The 21322-nt window shown below is 41.9% G+C and overlaps 5 non-coding genes across 5 annotated transcripts; 1 reads left to right on the top strand and 4 right to left on the bottom strand.

Moving 5' to 3' along the window:
• The first annotated feature begins 272 nt into the window (after nucleotides 1-272).
• TRNAE-UUC (transfer RNA glutamic acid (anticodon UUC)) lies at nucleotides 273-344 on the top strand. Its single transcript has one exon. It is a non-coding gene; the product is annotated as a tRNA-Glu (tRNA).
• Nucleotides 345-689: 345 nt separating this feature from the next.
• On the bottom strand, nucleotides 690-771 carry TRNAS-UGA (transfer RNA serine (anticodon UGA)). Its single transcript has one exon. It is a non-coding gene; the product is annotated as a tRNA-Ser (tRNA).
• A 5546-nt stretch (nucleotides 772-6317) lies between these two features.
• Nucleotides 6318-6407, bottom strand: TRNAY-GUA (transfer RNA tyrosine (anticodon GUA)). The gene is given in 2 exon segments: nucleotides 6318-6353; nucleotides 6371-6407. It is a non-coding gene; the product is annotated as a tRNA-Tyr (tRNA).
• Nucleotides 6408-8542: 2135 nt separating this feature from the next.
• Nucleotides 8543-8632, bottom strand: TRNAY-GUA (transfer RNA tyrosine (anticodon GUA)). Its single transcript is given in 2 exon segments — nucleotides 8543-8578; nucleotides 8596-8632. It is a non-coding gene; the product is annotated as a tRNA-Tyr (tRNA).
• A 5948-nt stretch (nucleotides 8633-14580) lies between these two features.
• On the bottom strand, nucleotides 14581-14670 carry TRNAY-GUA (transfer RNA tyrosine (anticodon GUA)). The gene is given in 2 exon segments: nucleotides 14581-14616; nucleotides 14634-14670. It is a non-coding gene; the product is annotated as a tRNA-Tyr (tRNA).
• Between the last annotated feature and the right edge of the window lie 6652 nt (nucleotides 14671-21322).

Genomic DNA, 21322 nt, shown 5'->3' with positions numbered 1-21322 from the left:
CAATTGTAAAGTGCTACGGAATTTGCTGGCGCTATATAAATAAATGATGACGATGATTTTTGGTTTACCACACTACATATAAGAACAGGGCACAGACAGCTGATAGAGTCACAAGTCCTGATCCTGGTGATACTTTCCATAGCTCAGCTGACTGAGAGAGAGATTCCCTGTGATCAGCAGGCAAGTAAAGGGTTACCATGATAGATATAGCTGCTTTAGAGGTAATTGAAACACTGCTGTTAAGCTACTACCAGATGCAGTGCAGCATCAAATCCCATATGGTCTAGCGGTTAGGATTCCTGGTTTTCACCCAGGCGGCCCGGGTTCGACTCCCGGTATGGGAAGATGATATTTTATTTTTTGCTTGTGCTAATAATAAGTTTCTCTCATATTTATAATTAAGTAACGTGAAACAAAAACCCTAAAAACGGTTTTACCCCTTGTCTGGATACAAGTTCTGCTCAGTAGCTGTACCGTAGACCTTTCCTCTGACGTCATTGTTAGCTCAGTGGCATCAATCTTATAACGCACTTTGAATCTCTATATACTATGTACGTTAGTTTGCACTTAGCAACTGTAAAGTGTAATCTCTAAATTGTAGTCATCTCCTCTAATTGAGCCATTTCCTAACATTGTACTTCCCTGGAATATAGACATGGTTTTTGGATATCAGAAAAAATAAAATCTGACGTAGTCGGCAGGATTCGAACCTGCGCGGGGAAACCCCAATGGATTTCAAGTCCATCGCCTTAACCACTCGGCCACGACTACCACTTGTTTTTGAAATGCTTTACATACTAGATTGTCTATGACATCAGCTCCATGTCGGTGTGACTGTAACGTTTGTGTTGTCCCATTTGTTAGCTCTAAATGAGTCACTGTTATCACTGCTGTATAAGGAAAGTTTCACCTATCAGGTAAATGCTTTCTATAGATGTCAATAGGAACAGTGATAGCTACAGGGTTGAAGAAAAATGATACATAATAAAGAAAATAACATAAAACTGCATTTTATTTAAATACACTGCAAAGTGGAAGTTCCCTTTTCAGATTATTTCAATGTAATTGTTTTATATTATTATATTTTAAGTATTGTTAGATTCTCCCTCATAACTGGTTCAGTATTTTATATATCATCTGACTTTCCATCATTTGTTTCATGGCCTACAAGTTTTCTTGTCTGGTTAAAAAAAAAAAGTATACAACAGGTCCTGCATTGGTCTGAAACCAAACCTGGCTCCACTGCTTGGAAGGCAGCTATGCCCACCACTATACCACCAACGCTGTACATGATATTAATACCCCCTTCCAGCATTCATAGGGTTTTTTCTCTGTACCACCCTATAAACAGTTCTACAAATTTTCATTCATTCCAAACCCCCCTGTATCCCATCTATATAAAATAGAAATATCTTTGACCATGTATAGATGTTTTTTCGCAAAGAAATAAAAAGTGCCTGCTCATATACCACCCTTACCATGCCAGGTACGATGTTGCCCTTCACCCGACATAGAGGTCAGTTATACAAATGTTCCCCATACACATTACACATGTTCTGTGAAATATATAGCCTAATGAGTAATTGGGCATAACTTACACCAGTTTTTTTTATTTTTTAACAAATGTGATGTAATATAAAACCCTGCCTCTAGTGCCACCATCACGATATACCCTATTATTATGAGTCACACCAGGTATGGGGAATTAATGTTTTGTGGGCACCCGCTTACCATAAATAGGCAGTCCTTGGGGGCGCCAGATCTGCAAATTCATCTACTATGGAAAACCTGCCAGTAGTTTTAAACTTTCAAAACCCAGATGCTTGGCCAGCCAGAAAGAGGACATGTCTTCAGGGGCGAACGGAGGATTGTCGGGGGGGGGGGGGGTTTCCCCCCGACCCCCCAAAAAAACCACCCCCCGCGAGAGCTGCTGCACATGCGCAGCAGCTCCGTTTCTTCAGCGCTGTCCTATACAGCAGCCGCGGCGCTGTCTAAGAAGCGTCCGCGGTGCTGTATACACTACAGCACCGCCGCGGACGCTTCTTTGACAGCACCGCGGCTGCTGTATAGGACAGTGCAGCTATAGCGGCAACTTAGTTAGCGCGGGGGGGGGGGGTTCTGGAGACTCAGAAACCCCCCCTGCGTGCGCCACTGGGTCTTGGTAGTTGAGATTTTGGTCTATTTATCGTGTCTCTTCAAGTGGATGTAAGTAACATTACATTGGCACCCACACGTAAGGGTCTGCTATTATGTCCATAGTCTGGCATAACAATAGACAGGTCCCTGTATAGAGACACATCTCACAGATTCTCCATAGATGTAAACTGTATAAGTGAGGTCAGAGGAACAAAACATGATTCACCCTCTATTATTACAGCTCGGGTACATGCAGTGACTTTCTTGCTGTGAAGTTAGGGGAGTATCTCCTAACGGCATACTGTAGGAATGGACATTGGGATTCTTTAGAGATTTTGTTCTTAATAAATACAAATCATAACTTTGTGGTTGGGGTGTTTTCTATGTGACCCGACCTACAACCAGCCAGGATCCAATCCATCTGCCCATTACCAGTCACATCCAATGAGCTACATGAGTTGCGGTACACTTCGGTAAATAAACAAATTACCACTTGGTAACTCCTGCACCGGATGATGATAATGAAACCGCTGATGGCAGAAATAGAAGCTCCCTCCTCATACACAAATGTATAAGAAGATGATCGGGTCACTCACCGAATTGTCATTGTGCATCTCGTGGAGTGATAGGAAGTTGGAATGAGGGAGCGGAAGGGCGGCTGGTTGAAGGACCATTCACATGGACTCAGCCAAGATAGTTTTGTGCATATATAAAGTAATTGTGTTTACTGCTGTGCTGAAGCTTTGAGTGAAAAGTAACATTATATCAATGTATATGTTAATGCTGATCTATCGCTATAAAGTGGAGACAGTTTATTCAGTAAATGTTTTACACAACTCTAAAAATTAAAATGATACAGAGCCTGTGATACAAGCATGCAGACAGGTGAAGTATAAAACAATAATCATATATTTGTACTCACAGATATGGACATTTTAAATAAAACAAAATACTGGTATGAATAACTTATATTAACCATGTGTATATTCCAGCATTATAAATACTAGCTTAGAAATATATGTTGCGTTTTTGTTATTTTTTAATTGTCAATTCACAGCTTAGTAGCTCATGGGGTGGAACAGTCCTTTACACCATGGCATCTTGCCAGGCCACGGCACCAAGACCATTGAAAAACTCCATATACTTCTTTCTATTGGTCTTTGCATCATAAGGAAGTTTTTGTGGCTGGACATGTTGTAACGGTACCAGACCTGTAGGTCCACATTTCCATTCACCAGGTATGATTGACCCATCATCCATGTTCTCCCGCTCCAAGACGCTACCAGGAGCATATTCAGCGCTATTACTCCGTCGCAAAAAGTTGTGGAGCAAACAACACGCCATAACAATCAGTTCAATCTTGTATGGTGATAAGTTTATAGTTGTGTGGAAGATCCTGAAACGGTTTGAGAGAAGACCAAATGCATTTTCAACAACACGACTGGCTCTCGCCAGACGATAATTGAAGATCTTCCTTTCTTCTGTTAAAAATTTCTGAGGGAAAGGTGTCAGTAAGTGTTCATGTAAGGAAAAGGCCTCATCTGCCACAAACACAAAGTTAAGTTCCTCTTTGGTTTCAGTAGTCGGTGGTAGATTCAACATGTTTTCCTTCAGTTTGTGATAAAAATGTGTTTGTTCAATTACTCCACCATCAGACATCCGCCCATTTTTGCCAACATCAACCATGAGAAACTCATATTCAGCGTTGACTATTGCCATAAGCACAATACTAAAGAATCCTTTATGGTTGTAGTAGAACGAACCACTGTGAGGAGGGGGGTTGATGCGCACATGTCTCCCACCTATAGCGCCTCCGCAGTTTGGGAAGTTCCAGTAGTCATCAAACTGCTTTGCAACAACTTTCCATTCATCAGGAGTTATAGGAAACTGGAAAAGAAACAATATTATAATATTAAAATAGTTCAATGTGTTTTCTGACTAAATATTTCAATACAACAAGTAAGAAAGACGTGAGCGCAACTAACTTTGCTGAATGCAGAAACAGTACAACAGTAAGATCGGGAATTAAAATAATAAGAAACAGGTAGCTGAAGGTGTCACTTTTGGACATTCCTCCCTCTTTTTTGGCTGTCACCCCATAGGACATGTAAGGGGTCGCTGCCCTGGAACAGCCAGTGATAACAGATACCAGGAGCCAGCAGTTTAAAGGACGGCAGCTGCTGCAGCTCACAATGCAGGACAGCTCCATCCCATATAATAAAACATATCTAATTAGTCTCCCAGTGTCAGGTAATGACAGGGGTCCAGAGAAGGGACCAACACCCTTATTTCTACATGGGGAGGAATGGGACATATAGAAGGGTGGACAACCCGTTTAATTACAGAAAAGTGGACATTGATCACCAAGACCCTTATCTCACACACATTAACCCTCCAACTGCTACATCATATGATATATATTCCTCTCGCCCATAACATGACCCACAAGACAACTACAAAACTCTGCTGGTCTAGAGAACAGCCAGTTACAGAAAGAACTCTGTACACACACAAACATCATCAAATGTGCTGTGTATGGTCATAACAATAGTAAATAGCTAAAACAATCAAGGATAATTGTAAATTAGATACATTGGGATCTTATTTCGAGTGCACTTCTCATGAAATGTCCACTATGTCCTATGTATTATATAAAGCTATTGGATTCATCCTGGTGGAGTCATACAGATTACACAGCATGCAGTTACCATGAAGTATGGAGTCCTAAATTATTCAGACACCACTGGATTATGTTAGTTTCGGTATCCACACAGCCCAAACAGATTGAATCATTTTGGACTTTAACCACAGAGTTATAATTTTTCATAAAGTTTAATATTTTCAAATACTCTTTGGTATATTATGTTATTGCATAACAGGGTTACGATCTGAGACACATTTGTTAGGTGTTGTGAAATGTGAGCACTTAATGTAATCACTGCAAAGGTCATACATATATTGTGAATTTCCCTATAAACCATTTATAATATTGTTTCCATTTATTTATGAACCATTTATAACATTGTTTCCATTCTCTATGAACCATTTATAACATTGTTTCCATTCTCTATGAACCATTTATAACATTGTTTCCATTTTTTTATGAACCATTTATAACATTGTTTCCATTTTTTTATGAACCATTTATAACATTGTTCCCATTCTCTATGAACCAGACATTTCAGAAGACAACTCACCTTTAAGTACTCTCCTTTCAGCACTTGTACAATAGCATTGCATGTCTCAGGGATTAATACCCCCAGTGCCTGTGGGGAAATAGCTGTAGAGAACTTCAGGTCCTCAAAGGATCTGCCAGTAGCCAGAAATCGCAGTGTGGCCACCAGCCGCTGCTCTGCTGAGATAGACTTCCTCATACAGGTATCTTGTTTCTGAATAAGAGGGGTCACAGCTTGCAACAGGAAGGCAAAGCTGGCATCCGACATCCTCAAGTAGTTCCTGAAGTCATCGGGATTGTTCTCTCTGATATCTGGTAAAAGAGCGTTATGGGAAGATGAATCCCGATTTTGGAGCCAGTCTTTGCTCCAGTACGACCTCTTCTTCTTCTTCTTCTTCTTCTTCTGTAGACAGTGGTGCACCATGGCTATGGCAATAACAGCTCGAGCTTTCCTTTTATTAAGAAAACTCATGTTGGTTTGTGCACAGACAAAGTCAGCTTCCTACCAGCCAGAGGGGAGGGGGAGGCAGGGACACCACAGCCTACATCACTTCCTGCTGTGTAACTCGATTCCATAATAAAACAGAAGGACACACATGGAAACCCCCAGGCTGCTGGCCCCATTCTAGTGACACAGTAATAGCTGAATGCAGATATCTCACCTACCTGCTGTGCAGCCAGACACCATGTGTATGTCCTCTATAACCTGCTGATCACAGGGAATCTCCTCTCTCTCAGTGAGCTGAGCTATGGAAAGTGTCACCAGGATCAGGACTTGTGTCTCTTTCAGCTGTCTGTGCCCTGTTCTTACATGTAGTGTGGTAAACCTTAATCACCCTAATAGAGGCTCAGCAGCATGCAGTATGATTAACATGTAGCAGAAAAATTATTATTTCTTTAAAAAAGTGGAAATCAGGACAAGTAATGTATATTTTGCATTTTTTAAGGAAAATTCCTATTTTAAAAAGTGAGCATTTTAGGAATTCTACAAAATGAAAAAAATAACTCCTTCGAGCCGGAATTGAACCAGCGACCTAAGGATTTCTGCATCAACTTCCACTACAGTCCTCCGCTCTACCAGCTGAGCTATCGAAGGGTTATATTGTCAAAGATGTGTAACTTATTTGGGGATTCTTGCTGGTCCATAGAGGAAACATGTGTGTGTATATGTGTGGGATCAGGACTTGTGTCTCTAACAGTTGTCTGTGCTCTGTTCTTACATGTAGTGTGGTAAACCGTAATTGCCCTAATAGAGTCTCAGCAGCATGTTGTATGATTAACAAGTAGCAGAAAAGAAAATAACTTGTTCAATTGTTAGCGAGATGCGTTAAAATTTCGCGCTCGAAAAAAAAAAAAAAGAAACGCGCTCGTTTTTTCCTGTTCGAGTGTGCATTTTAAAAAAAACCCGCTCAATTCAATTGTTTTTTTGCATGCACCCCCTCGCGCTCTATTATTGGTCCTAGCGAGTTTGAAATGAGGAGTGGTTAAGGCACTCATTTTCCTATAAAAAAATAAAAGTAAATTAATGCAATCAAGAATGGCCCCAGCACTGCAAAGGAGATTGGGCCCCTACACTGCAATCAAGAAGGGCCCCAGCACTGCACAAGAGAATGGGCCCCCACACTGCAATGAAGAAGGGCCCCAGCACTGCAAGCAACAATGCCCCCCCCTGTACAGCAGAATTAAAGATTTTACAAGGAGGTACATTTTTTGAAATTTACAAACATTTGAACACTGGCCAAGCATGGACATTTGTAAGGTACAAATATTTGTGGGACAGTGGGCAAGCCGGACCTTTCTTCGAAGGTAAAAATATTTGTTGGGACTTTGCGTAAATGAGTGTGTGTAAGTAAAGCATCATAAAACTGAGGATTTCGTCCATGGTGAGTTTTTTTTTTTTTAATTAAAATCTATGGTGTACATGAGGGTGTTTACTGTATTTCTTGGGGTTTTATTATTTTTAATAAAGATTTGTGGTTGGAATGAGGGTGTTGTGCTTTTATTTAACATTTTGCTTTGTGGAACTACAGATCACAGCCAGCCGTGGGTGTAAGAGCATGTTGGCACTTGTGGTTCTACTACAAGTGCAAACATGCCCTGGGTGCTATGGGTACGCTGGTGCTTGTAGTTAGACAAGTAGCAGCATGCCCACACTATTTAGGACAACATGGCAGGCTGGGACATGTAGTTCCACAAGTAAAAAAAAATTTTTTGTTTTTTTTTCATACAAAATCCCCATTTATTACCCTACTACCCACAGCCCAGGGGTAGTAGAAAGAGCTCTAGTGCTATCGGCACTGGCCTGGGTGTCCCTAGGGGGGTGGCCCGCTTACATTTTTCAGCGGACCACAATCCCTAGGGAATCCAGGCCAGCGCTGAACAGTCTGTGGGTGTTTAGTCATTATGGCCGTGGGACCCAAACTGCGTTCCCCCTCCCCCCTTTATAGTGCCTATCACCCCGGCTGGTTTGCCCAGTGCTGGTTCAATTAAATTAGGGGGAACCCTACATCAAATTTTTCACACATCAATAGCCTGCCAGCACTAGGGCGAAGACTAAATAGAGTGGGGAGCAAACGATTTTGCTTTTAAAAAAAAAATAAAAAAACATGATACTTTTGGCACAACCACCCCCCCCCCCCCTTAAAAACAAAAAAATAATATAAAAAAGTTTGAATACATGCACCACTATGGTTTTTTCTAAAGGGGGAAATTTCCAAAAATTATTAATTATTATACACTTTTTTTAGTACTTTTCTTTTTTTAGGTTACTTTTATGAACTTTTACACCTATTTTCTCAGTTTAATGTATATTTTTCTTAACTTAATAAAAAAAAATTTCTTTGAGCAGACCATGGAGGTGCGAGATAAAACAGCAGATTTGCCTTTTTCACACTCGGCGTTAAAAAAAAAAAGAATAGCTTTTTCCGCTAAGGGTTCGCAGCCAGCCTATACTTTAACATTGACAAACGCTTGGAGCGCGATAACACAGTTTCGGTAAAAAAAAAAAAAAAAGAATAGAATTGCAGGAGAAGTTTTCGCGCTCGAAAATAAGGTAAAATAGCAAAAAAATGACTTTTCACGCTCGAACTTCCAAACTCGCTAACAATTGAATACCCCAATTTATAGTTTCTCTCAATAAAAAAAAAAACATTGATTAAAGCATATTTTGTATATTTCTGGGTGTTTACTATTTTCAGAAATTAGTATTAGGATTTAGAATAAAAAATGTTTTCCTTCGAGCCGGAATTGAACCAGCGACCTAAGGATTTCTGTATCAATTTCCTCTACAGTCCTCCGCTCTACCAGCTGAGCTATCGAAGGGTTATATTGTCAAAGATGTGAAACTTATTTGGGGATTCTTGCTGGTCCATAGAGGGAACATGTGTGTGTATATGTGTGGGATCAGGACTTGTGTCTCTAACAGTTGTCTGTGCTCTGTTCTTACATGTAGTGTGGTAAACCGTAATTGCCCTAATAGAGTCTCAGCAGCATGTTGTATGATTAACAAGTAGCAGAAAAGAAAATAACTTATGGGGGTATTCAATTGTTAGCGCTCGAAAAAAAACCAAAAAATCGCGCTCGTTTTTTCCTGTTCGAGTGTGCATTTTAAAAAAACCCCGCTCAATTCAATTGTTTTTTTGCATGCACCCCCTCGCGCTCTATTATTGGTCCTAGCGAGTTTGAAATGAGGAGTGGTTAAGGCACTCATTTTCCTATAAAAAAAATAAAAGTAAATTAATGCAATCAAGAATGGCCCCAGCACTGCAAAGGAGATTGGGCCCCTACACTGCAATCAAGAAGGGCCCCAGCACTGCACAAGAGAATGGGCCCCCACACTGCAATGAAGAAGGGCCCCAGCACTGCAAGCAACAATGCCCCCCTCTGTACAGCAGAATTAAAGATTTTACAAGGAGGTACATTTTTTTGAAATTTACAAACATTTGAACACTGGCCAAGCATGGACATTTGTAAGGTACAAATATTTGTGGGACAGTGGGCAAGCCGGACCTTTCTTCGAAGGTAAAAATATTTGTTGGGACTTTGCGTAAATGAGTGTATGTAAGTAAAGCATCATAAAACTGAGGATTTCGTCCATGGTGAGTTTTTTTTTTTTTAATTAAAATCTATGGTGTACATGAGGGTGTTTACTGTATTTCTTGGGGTTTTATTATTTTTAATAAAGATTTGTGGTTGGAATGAGGGTGTTGTGCTTTTATTTAACATTTTGCTTTGTGGAACTACAGATCACAGCCAGCCGTGGGTGTAAGAGCATGTTGGCACTTGTGGTTATACTACAAGTGCAAACATGCCCTGGGTGCTATGGGTACGCTGGTGCTTGTAGTTAGACAAGTAGCAGCATGCCCACACTATTTAGGACAACATGGCTGGCTGGGACATGTAGTTCCACAAGTAAAAAACATTTTTTTTGTTTTTTTTCATACAAAATCCCCATTTATTACCCTACTACCCACAGCCCAGGGGTAGTAGAAAGAGCTCTAGTGCTATCGGCACTGGCCTGGGTGTCCCTAGGGGGGTGGCCCGCTTACATTTTTCAGCGGACCACAATCCCTAGGGAATCCAGGCCAGCGCTGAACAGTCTGTGGGTGTTTAGTCATTATGGCCGTGCAGTGTCGGACTGGGGCATGAAGGGCCCACCGGGGGAATGCAGTGATAGGGGCCCACTACATTGGGGTGTGGCCAACTGTAAGAGTGGGTGTGGCCAGTCAAGGGGGTGTGGTCAGCCCATGGAGGGCAACTTATAGCACTATAGTGTGGTCCTTAAAGAACAAAGTGGACAAAAAACTATAGATAAAATATGTATCAATCAATATAAAATATTCTGGAAAGCATTATTATTCGTTGTGTGTCTGTCAATGTGGAGGGAGCTGAGTAACGCTGAATTAGTAATACTAAAGGAGTATTTTTGGGAAGGGAGGGAATTTAGTAAGACAGGTATAAAAAAGAGTTTAATTTGCTACAGGGTGTTGAAAGCTACAACATATTATATATATATATATATATATATATATTATAATCTATATATATGTATATGGTAAATAAGTCTTTATTTTTACTTGTGATCCATCTTATAAGGCTTTAGTGTGTTTAAGCTACATAAGTAAAAATTGCTGTTAAACAAAAAGCTTTTATTCCCTACATTTTTCGTAGATTTTTTATATTTTATGCTGCAGTATTATTTTGAAGGACAAGTTTCATTATAAGTGACAGGGAAATGAGGCCTATAAACTTTGTCCAGCTTGTACCATTCTCTCATAACAACATACTCTGTTATAGCTGTATTGATGAAAGAGACATTAGAGAGAGAAATTAAGTTAATTAAAGTGTGTCAGGATAAATGGGATTGCTGTATTTACTACACTGAAACTTGCCATCTACATTCCAAAATGAAACAGTGAAAGGATTTTTTTTTAATGCTGACAAACACTGACTGATGTTCTCCATATGCAGCCAATGTGTGGAGGACCTGGCCGGGAGGCAGAGATTCTGGAATAGCATTTTCATTTTGTCATTTCCACAATGTTATATTAGCTTTTAAGTCAAGTTTTCTATTTAGAAGATTTGGCAACTGAAAGGAAACACAAACGGGTGTTTTCCCACAGTAACTTAGAAATAAGGGGCCTATTTGTTATGGAGAGCCCCATGTCCTCAATAAATCTGATTTTTTTCTTATTGCTTTGGTATCAGTTTTTGATATCAGCCTACAGAGGAAGCTTCAGCGCTATAATGTGTAAATTTGTTTCATACCTTAAATCTTTTATTTCAAGTAATCTTCTAGTTTGGTGATCATTATTATGAAGAAAACAGATGCAATTGATATAAGGGAACAGAGAACCTATTTTTAAAAGTCAGCTTTATTAGAGCAGCTGTGGAAAATGAATTTGCTATGGAACAGAAGGGAAAAGGACCTTCACTTGGCTCTGTGCTTATAATAGTATCTCCTGCTGCTTAAAAATGTTTGTGAGATAAAAAAAAAAAAATAGCACTGGCAACCTGTGTGGCCGATGAGCTCTTTAATGACATCTATCACATCTGTAGAAGAATCTTGTAAAATATGTTTTTTCGTTTTCAAAAGGGTTTGCTATCTTAGAAAAGTGTATAATGGCAGTCCTACATGATGGCGCATTAAATAAATGTCATTTCCACGTTCATGTCTTGTTTCTTTGAGACATATAGCACTATAATCTGTATCACAGGATGATCGTAGTATATGCAGCAGAAAATAACACAAGCTGTCTTGTATTGTGTGCCTTCATAATAATTAGCTTTACATTATGCTGCATTACATAACATTAGAATGTAATTTATGGGCACTCACTTACCTGAAAGCTCCGGCATCCTGCTCCTCTGGACGGCCGTGATAACAGGAAGACAGCACACTCCTCCTCCCCTGCTGAAGTGTAAAACACACTACCGCGCAGGTGCAGAGAGCCCAGATACAGCTCTCTGCACCTGCGTGGTAGTGTGTTTGTTACACTGGAGTCGCAGACGTCTGGGACCGGCGGTGCAGAGCCGTAACTAGAGATTTTAGTGCCCTGGACGAGAAAGAGCAATGGCGCCCCCCCCCCCAACCCGATCTTGTTAGGTGTAGGTTGCCTTTCCCAGCCATGAAAAAAACTCTATATTGCGCCCTCGGAGGTCACACTGCTATCAAATTTACCATAGTCTCTCTCTCTCTGTGTGTGTGTGGGTATGTTAGGGAATTTAGACTGTAAGCTCCAATGGGGCGAGACAGATGTGAGTGAGTTCTCTGTACAGCGCTGCGGAATTAGTGGCCCTGTATAAATAAATGGTGATGATGATGAATTGTAGAACTCTTATTTTATTCAAGTGTATGAACAGAAAATACTTATATAGGTTACTCATACTTGCCAACTCTCCCGGAATGTCCGGGAGACTCCCGCATTTTGGGGGAGTCTCCCGGACTCCCGGAGGAGTATGGCAAAATCCCGCATTTACAGAAATAGGGCCACAATACCGCGATTCTCCGGGAATCGCGGCATTTGGCCCCGCCCCTGACTGTAAAATGACGCGTTTGCGTCATTGCGTCACGGGGGGCGGGTCCAAAATGACGCGATTTTTGGAGCCCCGCCCCCCGCACGCCCACCTCCTCCACTGAATCTCCCGGAAAGCAATGGGAGAAAGTCGGCAAGTATGAGGTTACTTAAGTAATTCATTTCTTAGAACCCCTCATCTGTTTGGAGAAAGAGCAACACTTTGCAGACATGACACAGTAAATAAGTTTTAGTGACTGCTGCTGTACAGGATGTTTTGATGAAGAGACTGGCCATATCCTAGTTTGTAAGTGGGACAGACTGCTCCATTTCACATGGTCTTCCCATACTGACTGCAGAGGTCAGGTCACAGTGTCATGAATCTCCAGAATTACAGAGCTATATATCTGCCTAGAACAAAGTAAAGGTATTTAACAGTGACCTCTCTTCCACGCTTCATAAGTCAGACACTGGCATTCTCTGACTGCATTATAGCGTTATTGGTCTAATCAGAAACATGATAATGGATGGGTTACCTCATACTTGCCAACTCTCCCGGAATGTCCGGGAGACTCCCGCATTTTGTGAGAGTCTCCCGGACTCCCGGGCGAGTGTGGCAATCTCCCGAATTCTGCCCACTTCACTAGGAAGTGCCCCACTTCCTAGTGAAGTGGGCAGAATTAGATCCCAAACGCCGCGATTCCCGGTGAATCGCGGCGTTTGGCCCCGCCCCCGCTGTCAAATGACGCAATTTGCGTCATGACGTCACAGGGGGCGGGGCCGAAATGACGCGATTTCGGCCACCCCGCCCCTTCACGCCCCCCTCCACTGGCTGGCTCCCGGAAGGGAGCTGAAGAAAGTAGGTAAGTATGGGTTACCTCTCACTGCTAATCTTGTCTGATGAAGAAGCTGGAAGATCCGAGTCCATGTAAGAAGTGAACTAACTAAGAAAAGTACAGACACACACAGAAAAGGAGGGGGGAGAGGAAAGAGGGAGAGGAGACATGGTGATAGATAAAGACAGACAGGCAGACACACGGTGAGGGAGGAGTGGAATCAGCAGAAAAGCAGGGGAAGGAGCCGTGCACAATGTAGAGGAGGAGCTGAGAGGTCAGGGGGCGCCTGTGTGATGAGTGGTCGCATGCTGCTTCTGTACAGAAGCAGGCAGCATGCGGCCACATATATAGAGATACGGGGGCAATCCTGATTGTGAACGATCCTGCTGGTGTCTCCAGCAAGCTTTACAGCTGGGTATGTTTCACATAGTTGTGCACAGCAAAGAGCGGGCGGCCGTTGCGCCCCCTCGTTACGGCCCTGCGTCGGTGAGGTGCTCCCTGTAAGCTCCGCCCCAAAGTCGGAGGGGGCGGGGCTTAATCACATCTGGGCCTACCGGTGTATAGCCCGGCTGGCCGGCAGGCCAGTCCGAGGCTGTGGCCGTGGGACCCAAACTGCGTCCCCCCCCCCCTGTTATAGTGCCTATCACCCCGGCTGGTTTGCCCAGTGCTGGTTCAATTAAATTAGGGGGAACCCTACGTCAAATTTTTCACACATCAATAGCCTGCCAGCACTAGGGCGAAGACTAAATAGAGTGGGGAGCAAACGATTTTGCTTTTAAAAATAAAATAAAAAAACATGATACTTTTGGCACAACCACCCCCCCCCCCCCTTAAAAACAAAAAAATAATATAAAAAAGTTTGAATACATGCACCACTATGGTTTTTTCTAAAGGGGAAAATTTCCAAAAATTATTAATTATTATACACTTTTTTTTAGTACTTTTCTTTTTTTAGGTTTCTTTTATGAACTTTTACACCTATTTTCTCAGTTTAATGTATATTTTTCTTAACTTAATAAAAAAAAAAATTCTTTGAGCAGACCATGGAGGTGCGAGATAAAACAGCAGATTTGCCTTTTTCACACTCGGCGTTAAAAAACAATTGAATAGCTTTTTCCGCTAAGGGTTCGCAGCCAGCCTATACTTTAACATTGGCGAACGCTTGGAGCGCGATAACACAGTTTCGGTAAAAAAAAAAAAAAAGAATAGAATTGCAGGAGAAGTTTTCGCGCTCCAAAATAAGGTAAAATAGCAAAAAAATTACTTTTCACGCTCGAACTTCCAAACTCGCTAACAATTGAATACCCCCCTTACAGTTTCTCTCAATAAAATAAAAACATTGATTAAAGCATATTTTGTATATTTCTGGGTGTTTACTATTTTCAGAAATTAGTATTAGGATTTAGAATAAAAAATGTTTTCCTTCGAGCCGGAACTGAACCAGCGACCTAAGGATTTCTGTATCAATTTCCTCTACAGTCCTCCGCTCTACCAGCTGAGCTATCGAAGGATTTGTGCACTTGGTGCTGGTGCACAGATATAACTATGGCAAAAAGGCATTCTTGGCTTAATTTTTTTTTTAAAGCTTCTCAGCCTTTTGGCTAAGATCAAGTGCAATTGTGGCAGAGCTGCACTTGGTCTTCTGGCCAGGGGCTGGGATTGCTGCATTGAAAGCCTGGGACTAATGGTGACTCGGGGGTGCAAAAAAATTCACATGTCATGCGCACCTTAAAACAGTTATACAGTTATATTGGCATCATGCCCATTATGACCACTTTCTCCATGTGCACCGCCTTTATTCTTTGCCCCGGCCTTTTGTCTGGGAGAGAAATTTTTTATAATAGTCCAGCCATGCGGCTGGGGCCGTAACCACTTGACACTTTTTTATTTTTCTATTTATTGCACGTTTTGTTGGTCACTTTCACTTTTATGTTTTTTAAGCTTCACAGGTTTTTGGGGTGTGGGTAGGCCCTTTTTGGCTCTGTTCCCTGAAGATCTAGGGGGGGCTGTGTGGCCCTTAGGTTCTGGTCCCCTTGAACCCCATAATTTCCCACCCTTCCAGAGGTGGGACAATTGACGAGCCCTGGGTGAAGCCTCAGTGGATACCAGGGGCTAAAGGAGCCCACTAGCCCTGCGGAAAAGGGGGTTTCAAGACCCTTGCCCCTTAAGGGTCCTTTTGGATCCGGCGGTCGGGGACTAGGGCCTTTTCTTTTTAGAGGAGGGCCATGTACCACACCCTTGTGCACGTTTTTTAAGTTTTTCACATTTTTTCGAGCACTAGGGCAGGAAAGCATTTTTCCTGGGCCTTCAATAAATAAAAAAAACTGTAATTACCCTAATAGAGGCTCAGTGGCATGCAATATGATTAACATGTAGCAGGAAAGTTACTATTTCTCTCCTTAAAAAACATAAACAGGATGAGTAATGTAAATGTTTTATGTTTGTGGGTATTTACTATGTTCAGCAATTAACTTCTCAGGAACCACACAAAAAAAATAAAACATGCAACTACCCTAATAGAGGCTCAGCAGCTTGCAGTGCGATTAACCGCAGAGAAGAAATTAAATGACCATTTCTCTCACTGAAACAGATAAACAGAATGAGTCATGATTATTTTACTTATTTCTGGGTATTTAAAAATTAAATTAATATATAAGATAAAATAAAAAAAATAACTCCTTTGAGCTGGAATCGAACTAGCAACCTAAGGATTTCTGTACCAATCTCTACTACAGTCCTCCGCTCTACCAGCTGAGCTATCGAAGGATGGGTGCACAGGCCTCAGAGATCTAACAGGAATCACTGAGGAAACTCAACCCCCATGACTGACAGAGGAAGGTGTAAGTCAGGAGATAATATAGTACCCACACCTGACTGCTAATCACTAACATACATATAATTAGAGGTAGTTATGACTATTATTAATTTTTATTTATAGGGCGCCACTAGGTATCCGTAGCGCCGTACAGGGACAGACAGAAACACGGTACAGGGTGAGACAGCACGGTGCAGTTAACAAAAAGCACAGTAACTCGGAAGCTCAATGTACAGCTAGATGAAAGGTGAGAGCCCCCAGCGGGGTAGAGAGAGGGGTAGAAGGGCAGAAGGACCTCACGGAAGAAACAAGGAGCTGGAGAGCAGAGTTAAGGTGGTGGAGAACAGGAGGAGAGGAGGCCCTGCTCGAAGGAGCGTACAATCTAATAGGAGGGTAGGACGGACAGAGACGCAAGGGTGGGAGGAGGAAAGGGGGAGAACAGAGGCAGAGACGGAAGGGGGGAGAGGAGAACGACGAGGAGGGGGGGAGAGGAGGGGGACAGGAAGGAGGGCAGGAGTGGGTGGTAGGATCTGACAACAGGTAGTTATGTGTATGTTAGTGTAGAGTCTCAAGTGTCTGTTACGCTAAGGGATAGAAATTAGGCGTCATTTTCAATTTTGGCGCAGAACAGCCCGTTTCATACAATAACCAAGCTCCGGCAATACGATCATTCCAAAATGGCAAATATAAATTCACATCTGACAGAATTTACAGACTATGAATAAAGTTGGGCCAACGACGGTCAATTCATTGCACTGGGGTCATGGTAGGCCTGGGGTTTCCAAAAGGTGACTTCCACATCGATCATTTCGTGACCAAATGCCGAATGAGTTGAAAATTCAGTATAACAGTTTACAAATGAAAGCAAACGTCTGACTGGTTGCTAATATTATTATTATTATTATTATTATTCATTTGGAAGGCTCCATTGTGCTTTGCAGTGCCTTCAGTGAGTAAAACAGGACATAAGGTAAACAAATAAGTGAAAATATTACAACAATGATCATGTCAGAGCTTATAGTATTATAAAAGATATACATATACAGTATGTATCAGTTGGTCAGTGATTGAAATGTGCCAGTACAGGGGTGTGTCATACCACCACTTCTCCTACTGCCTTCATTCTAGCTCCTCCTTCTAGCTCCTGGGAGGAAGTGTGGTTAGTGCTTGTCTGATGCAAGCCCAGGGCTGGGCCACCCTGGGGCGGGGAAACTCCCCAGGCAAGCCCCAGGCCTCTGGGCCTGTTCTGGGAGAAAACTCACAGGCCCAAACCGCTGTGCTTTCAAAATCTCAAGTTATTTCTCAGCCAGGTAATGTGGTGAATGTTACCAGTACAAGTGCAGTGATTGTGGAAAAAGGAAAAGATGAAGGAAAGAAAAAGAATGTGATAAAGGAAGTAAATGTAATTACTAAACAAGACAAAGGATTGGAATGTCAAACTAGCAGCAAACAAATGCAACTGCCTCAAACAAAGGGAATGAAGCAGACTCAAAAAGAAATACAACAAATACAGGATAAATCAAAGGAAAGTATACAACAAAAACTGCAAAGAGCACAGGAGGGATAACAAAGTGCAGCAAGCTCACCTGGTGTGAAAACAGCCCCTCCCCCCAGAGACAGAGCAGAACATCTCTGGAAATACAGACTATGCAAGAAAACCTGCAACAGCAAGTACTTGTAACCAGCCTGTTGCGCCCAGGTCGCACTAGATCCCAGTTAGGTGGAGGTGACCTTGGGGACACTAATGAAGTGACAAAGCCTGTGTCAGTGGACCCCCCTAAGCTGCAATCTGCACAGAAGCCCTTGGTGCCAGTAAAGCAAAGTGATGGTAAAGCTGCAGCTACAACAAACCCAGGATCCAGGCTGCAATCTGGAGATTCTAACCATACAGGAGCAGCAGTGATAGCAGTTACAACTTGCAAAACTCAGCAGACTTGTATACCTGTCACTGAGAGACATGTGGTAGGAAAGAGCAGTGTTATAGGAAAAATGGACATTACTAAGGGAAGACATTCTCCAAGGCCAGAAACATCAAAGGGGCTGAGTGGTTTTAAACAGTCAGGAGAAATCTCAAGGCAGACTCAGAGTCTTAAAGGGGCAGAGCGTGTACCTGAGCTACACCTAGCAGATCAAATCCCTGCACTTGTAAAAAGAATGGAGGCTTTAAAGAAAACAAAGCTAACAATACAAAAGCAGATTGAATATGTTTATAAACTAAAAGTTGCAAATCCAAGCAAAGAAGCTTTATATGATGGTAAACTCAATTCATTAAGTAAAGACCTTGTAATTGTTGTAAGAGAAATTGATTCTGTTTTAGAGCAGCTGGGAACTGTTGGAGAAGTATATAAAAATCAGGAGCGTTTTGATGCAATTAAATATGTATCAAAATACAGACAGAAAATGGAGCCAGAGTCCCGATCTTTATGTGAATCTGAGTCTGAAGAACTCCCAGATGATGCGCAGCTGCTACAGGAAAGACCAGTGTTGCAGGAAGCCAGTTTTTCCTTTAAGGAAGTAGACTTGTACAAGAAGGGACAGACGGCAATGGCAAAGCAGCAGACAGAAAGGGCATATCAAGTACTAACACCTCCGGTCCCGAGGGACATTGTTAAACAACCATTGAGTGGAGATGTCAGCACACCTCAGGAAAGTGGATCCCAGCAGAGAGATGCAACCAGTGGGACTCAGGAAAGGAGAGAAATACCTGACCATTGTATACAAGAGACTCCTAGAATACATAGTGATAGTGCTGAAAATATTGTGGACAATAATGGTGTTGCTACCGGTGAGATAGAATATACAGATGGTAGTTTACAAGAGGTGGTAGTAAATGAGGGTGAGGAAGGAATACAATCAATATGAGATGTTGAACCCTCCACAAAAATTTAACTATCAGTGGAGCAATCAGGGGATCAGAATACTGAGATAGATGAGATGGAAGTCTCAGTAGAGAATACTACACTAGATTTCCCCCCTTTATCTGGAGTGGGACAGTCTCAGGTATCAGCAGATATACCCACAACAGTAAATGGTCAATCAGCACTGGATCATACACAGAATAGTACACAAGGAAATAATACAAATAGTGGATCTGGTCAGGTTCCTCCTAGGAATGCATGGAGCCGCGGGGCACCATAATTTAGTTCTAATATGAACTATACAGGTCAGGCTTTTAGGAGGAGGAATGTGGTCAGATTCAGGAACAAAGGTACCAGAGAGGAGTTGCTAGACAGAAGATATGTCACACGAGAGTTATTGTGTCATCAGATGGGGTTTGTCCCAGCAAACATATTGGCAGTAATAAACCTACCAGATAGACAGGGGTATGATGTGAGTTTTAAACTTATGTCTGATCTGGATAGATTCTGGGCAAATTTCAGCAAGTTTCGAGATGCAGAAGGTTGGAATAAGTTTATTTTTATTCCAATCTCAAAGCCAGACACAGTCAGTGTAACAATAATTTTTTGGAATGAAGCAGTGCCTCCCCAGGACATTGTGATCTGGCTCAGGAGGCATTGTGATCTAATGTCAGACCTGACAAAGAATAAAGATACTGATGGTGTCTGGACTGGTGGTTGGAGGTTATTGGTAAAACTACGGCAGTATAACCATGTAACCCACCATCTGCCAAATTCTTTCTTCATTGGACGTGAGAGAGGGGTATGTTTTTATGTGTTTTAAATGTGGGAAGTCTGGTCATGTGGCCACTGTTTGCACAATCCTTAAGTGTAATCTGTGCGGTGAGGTTGGCCATGTAAGTGCTACCTGTGTGAATGTTAGCTGCAATTTATGTGGAAGAATTGGCCACCCCCATAAGGATTATATTGATGCCTGGCATAACATTTGTAAAGATTCTCCAGATGAGGGTTTGGTGGTAGAAGAAGAGGCTTTGGAAGAGGAGGCATTATTGTCAGGATCAATACTAACACAGCAGGAAGATCAGCTTGAGATGACTGATACAGGGCAAGAGCGTCACCAGCCAGAAAGTGGCCAACAGCCAACAGAAATGGTTCTTCAGGTTGAGCAACAGCCAGCTGAACCATCTTCTTGTACAACAGTGTCTGTTTGTGAAGAGAGTAAGGGTATAGGGAATAGGAAAAGGAAAAAAGATAAATCCTCTCATAAGCCTGAAGGTGAATGGAGTCTTGTTCAAAAACCAGAGAAAAAGAAAAAGGTTCAGGGAAGAGCAGGTGTATAAGTAACAGCTACTTCCAATAGATATGAGCTGTTATCTGAGTCGGATACTGATGCCTGTTGGTTGGATGCATTAGAATTGGAGCAGGAGATGCAAAGAGTAGCACGGGAATCTGATGTAGAGTCAGAAGATGACCCATCAACTAAAAGGAGGTCTCTTCCTGAGAAGGGGCAAGTAGAGTCCGATATGGAAATGGGAGATCGGCAAGGTGGCTCTGACTCTGACTTATAATGATGAGACTCCTTTTTCTTTGCTGCTCTTTTTGTCTCTTACTATAATGGCAGACTTTTCTTTATGAGTGATCTCCAGTTATGTGAATAGCATTAAGGTCTGGCAATCTAGGCATGCAGTCTATGACAATCTGAAATATTTGGATGCAGATGTGTTTTTACAGGAGAGAGGCTTATCTATGATAGGGCAGTTAAAGGAAGCTCAGAGAGACTGGCAAATAGGACCATCTTTCTGGTCACTGGTTCCCCCAACAGCTATGGACTCTTAAGTTACAGGTTTTTTGGTTTTTTTTGTTGGGCGTTTATCTTGTTTTTTTTGTTTAAATATTGCTATTGAAATTTTTAAGGCGGTATCCAATTAGTAAATAGGTGGACATTTGTTGTAATATGAGTTGATTACGGTTGTTCCATTGTATTCAGTTGGTTTTCATCAATAAAAATTGCCTTCATTGTAACACTGTCACATTCCAGTCACATATGTGTGTATGTATATATATATATAGATAGTAATAAAGTACGGCAAACAGTGCCCTGCTGAATTAATCTTGCTGTTTATTTGGGAAGTGTCATTATATTATAAACAGCAATTTTCGTCACAAGTTCACCCGCAACCCTACATCTGGCAAAACTGTAGTTTCCTCACTACTAGCCGAACCCCCACAAATTCCAACTGTGTTTTTATCCTCCACTCTAGCACTATAAACGAATCACAACACAACAAACCAATTACTACACCCATGTGATAAACCTGTGTGAGTGTGTGTGCGCTAGAAGAACACCCAGATAGAATTTAACCCTATCTGTAGCCTGTTCCTGCAGACTAGCTGGGTTTTTACCCATTTCCCTATAGGAGTGGTGTGGCAAATAAGCCTCTTTGCCACGTTCTCTTCACTTAGCGTTGCCGACCTCGGTGACGCTGACA

The sequence above is a fragment of the Mixophyes fleayi genome, chromosome 3, assembly GCF_038048845.1.
Source record: "Mixophyes fleayi isolate aMixFle1 chromosome 3, aMixFle1.hap1, whole genome shotgun sequence".
NCBI lineage: Eukaryota > Metazoa > Chordata > Amphibia > Anura > Limnodynastidae > Mixophyes > Mixophyes fleayi.
The sequence above is the reverse complement of the archived record's forward strand: the minus strand, read 5'-3'. Positions and strand labels throughout refer to the sequence as shown.